Source organism: Hippoglossus hippoglossus, chromosome 6 (genome assembly GCF_009819705.1).
Source record: "Hippoglossus hippoglossus isolate fHipHip1 chromosome 6, fHipHip1.pri, whole genome shotgun sequence".
Lineage (NCBI taxonomy): Eukaryota > Metazoa > Chordata > Actinopteri > Pleuronectiformes > Pleuronectidae > Hippoglossus > Hippoglossus hippoglossus.
In genome coordinates, this window is record NC_047156.1 from 28522958 (window position 1) to 28527165 (window position 4208).

Genomic DNA, 4208 nt, shown 5'->3' on the forward strand with positions numbered 1-4208 from the left:
TCTTTTTCTTCTTCTTCTTCTAATAAAAATAAAAATAACTAGAAAGATTCCTCATTACAAATTTGGAATGTGTGCAGTTTGCTTCCTGCCTGGGTCAAGAGACTGTTTCAGTTTGAGAGAGAGAGACACAGACTGGCTGTTTTAAAAGAGAGAGAGAGAGCGAGAGCGAGAGCGAGAGCAAGCGAGCAAACAAGCAGTGCTTTATTTTGTCAATAAAATAAGGAGACAGTAATCAATTAACTAAACTTTACACTAGGCGCAATGCATTGCAGGGCGCAACGAGACCTATAAATAAACCTGCGGAATTACGTCGAATCGTGTGCTATGACTTTTCTAAGACTTTCGTCCAACGGTTTGCGAACAAATCACGATAAAACGGCCGAAAACGTACAATGGGAGTAAAGCTCGCTCTATCAAAAGAGCGAGAGTTCCGAAAATGACTGTTTATAGGCCCTTTCTCCTTCACTAAAACTGCTCTCAAATCCACAAACGGAGGTTCTCAGACATGAATTTTAGATCAAATAGAAGTTGAAGAAGTTTCCTTCACAGACATGTCACTCTCAAATCTCTCGGACCTGTGCTTCCATCCGCCACGAGAAATCGAGGAATTATTTCCGGCGCCGACTCCCATTCGGTCTCATGTTAATTTTGACTGAAATTTCTGGAAAGAGCAAAACAGAAAAAAAATAGCTCTCACCAATAAAACATATATCTGGTTGTTGTTTAAAGTCTTGGGATTCTCAAAATGTTTTCATTTTACAGATAGGACTTATAGTTTTTGAGTAACAAGTATTTGTTTGAGGAGAGCGCTAGAGTGGAGATAAATATCGGCCCCATTGAATCCAATGTTAAATTTCAGAGTACATTTTTGGAATGATAAGTACGTTTCTAAATTGCTCGCACAGCCTAATTTTTTTACTCTAACTAATAATATAGATATCTATTTGTTCATCAAAGTCTTGTGATTCTCACGGTGTTTTCATTTCACAGATAGGAGTTATAGATTTTGAATTGGTGCATTTAGTTTGCGACGTTCTCCCGAGGTCCAATCTGTCCCTCGCTCTCTTTCACAGGTGCAGTCGTTAGTGAAATACACACGCAGAGGGAGGGGCCAAAGGGGGAAAGGAATCTTTAAATTAACTACTTCACAAATGTTAATCAATACTATTTGTAGTACGGTGGGTAGAGCAGAGGGACAGAGACTCAGAAATCGTGAGGTCAAGTCCAGGTGAGGGCAAAACTTTAACATTGTTATTTTCTTTGTCTGATGATTTGAACAACAATGTGATTGGATCAGTGGGTTGAGACGCTGACTCAGTGATCCACTGGTCGTGACTTCAAAACCAACTGAAGCCAAAAATATATATTTTTTCTTACATGTACAATTGCACTCAACTTCAATATTGACTCATCGTTATAGCGCCACCTACTGGTCAGTGTGAAAATGAAGTGTGAGCAATCGACCCCAAAATTCTGTCACATGATCAGAGTCAAGGACTGATCAAGTCAAGGCTATCACTATCACTGCATACACACTAATAGTGATAGCGCCATCTAGTGGTCAGTGTGAAAATTAAGTTTGAGCAATTGGTCCCAAATTGCACACACTTCATCAGATTCCTGACCTGAACAGATATATTAGTGTGTATGCAGTGATAGTGATTTCGCCAGTGTGAAAATGAAGTGTGAGCAATCAACCCCAAAATTCTGTCACATGATCAGTGCCCTGACCTGAAGAGACCTATGAGCGTATGCAGTGTTAGTGATAGCGCCACCTACTGATCAAGTCTCTCTCTCTTAAACCAGCCAGTCTGTCCTCTCTCTTAAACCAGCCAGCCTCTCTCTCTCTCTCTCTCTCTCTCTCTCTCTCAAACTGGTACATTTTCTCTCTCTCTCAATCTGGTACATTTTCTCTCTCTCTCTTAAAGCAACCAGTCTGTGTCTCTCTCTCTCTTCCCCCCAAAAAAACAAAGAGTCTCTGTTGCGCCGGGAGCAAGCAAGGCACCCATTTGAAATTTCTCGGCAGGAGGAATTTTCTAGTTTATATTATTATGCAGACGATAAGGCAAAGGGACTCCGGGGAAGAAGTCAAGTCAGTAACATGTATTGATGAGATATGAATGAAGCCTGTACCAGCTCTAACTATAAGCTTTATCGAAAAGGAAGGTTTTAAGCCTACTCTTAAACGTACAGATGGTGTCTGCCTCCCAAACTGAAAGTGGGAGATGATTCAACAGGAGAAGAGCTTGATAGCTGAAAGCTCTGGGTCCTACTCTACTTTTAGAGACTTTAGGGACGACAAGTAAGCCTGAATTCTGGGAGCGCAGTGCTCTAGTGGGTTGATAAGGTACTATCAGCTCTTTAAGATATAATGGTGCCGTATTATTAAGGGCCTTGAAGGTGAGGAGGAGAATTTTTAATTCTATTCTAGATTTAACCGGAAGCCAGTGTAGTGAAGCTAATACAGGAGAAATGTGCTCTCTTTTCTTGGTTCTTGTCAGGACACGTGCTGCAGCATTTTGGACAAGCTGCAGAGTCTTTAACGACTTACTGCTGGAGCCTGATAATAAGGAATTACAATAATCAAGTCTGGATGTAACAAAGGCATGGACTAGTTTTTCTGCATCTTTTTCAGAAAGGACATGTCAGATTTTTTAGATATTACGCAAGTGGAAGAAGGCAGTCCTAGAAATTTGTTTTAAGTGAGAATTAAAGGATCTCTGTTTTATCTGAGTTTAATAAGACAAAATTGCGGGTCATCCAGGTTTTTATGTCCTTGAGACATGCTTGGAGTTTAGTAAATTGATTACATTGTTCAGGTTTTATTGACAAGTATATCTGGGTGTCATCCGCATAGCAGTGGAAATTTACAGTGTGTCCTGATAATGTTTCCTAGTGGAAGCATATATAATGAGAATAAAATTGGGCCGGGCACAGAGCCCTGTGGAACATTAATTTGCACGAATTGGAATCGATCTGAAAAATATGATTTAAACCAGTATAGGGCGGTTCCTTTAATGCTAGTTAACTGTTCCAGTCTCTGTAATAAAATGTGATGGTCAATAGTGTTGAATGCTGCACTAAGATCTAACAGAACGAGGACGGACACAAATCCCTGATCTGAAGCTATTAGAAGGTCATTAGTGACTTTAACCAAGGCTGTCTCCGTGCTGTGATTTGCTCTAAACCCCGACTGAAAGTCTTCATATACATTACTTTCCTGGAGAAACTCACACAGCTGATTGGCTACAACTTTTTCAAGGATTTTAGACAGGAAGGGGAGGTTGGATATCGGTCTGTAGTTGGCTAAAACCTGCGGGTCTAGGGTGGATTTTTTGAGAAGGGGTTTGATTACAGCTAGCTTAAAGGACTGTGGTACCTATCCTGATGATAACTAGAAATTAATTGTGTCCAGTAACGTACTATCAATTAGGGTCAGAATTTCTTTAAGTAATTTTGTAGGGTTGGGATCTAAGATACAAGTTATTGGTTTAGAACAGGGGTCAGCAACCTAAGGCACGCGGAGCCATAATCATTGGCACACTTATTAAAGAAATGTTCAAAGGTTTTGATGTCACGCAGCCTGTATTATTTAGCTTGATTGATGTTAACACCTCCCAGCCACTAGGTGCCAGTAATGCGCAGCCGTTCAGGTGTATTGGTGATGGCATGCCCGCTAGCTAAAAAACTGAAGGCATGGGCATTTCAGCCCTCATGGGAAGAAGACTGTGGCTTTGTTTTTCATAAGGACCGTGCTGTGTGCACGTTTGAAAATGTTGTGTGCCGAACGTCCAGTGTTAAGCGCCACTTTGAGACAAAGCACAAAAGAAGTTTCAAAGATCAGGCAGACAAGGGAGAATCCATCAAACGTGCAGTGTCCAGGTATGGGAAGCCAACTCTCTCAAAGTCTTTGAAGCAAGCTTTTGCAATTCTGAATATGAGTGTGGTTGGTGGGGTTAATGACAAACTTATTATTGCAATCATAATGAGATAAACATGTTAGTTTAAAGTGTTGTTCTATATATAGCCAATATGGATGGAATAAAATGACATGTCTGTTGGAAATATTAATGTGGTTCAATAATAAAACTTAATATAAAAAATGTTGATATGGCACACTAATTAACGAGAACATTTTACATTGGCACTTATTGTCAAAAAGGTTGCCGACCCCTGGTTTAGAACATGAGATTATTTTTGTCAGCTGA

General features: G+C 40.2%; 1 long non-coding RNA gene across 1 annotated transcript; it reads left to right on the forward strand.

Annotated features, from left to right (window-relative positions):
- Window positions 1-1422: 1422 nt before the first annotated feature.
- LOC117762765 lies at window positions 1423-3955 on the forward strand. The gene is made up of 3 exons (XR_004614068.1): window positions 1423-1670; window positions 2127-2129; window positions 3943-3955. It is a non-coding gene; the product is annotated as an uncharacterized LOC117762765 (long non-coding RNA).
- The last annotated feature ends 253 nt before the right edge of the window (window positions 3956-4208 follow it).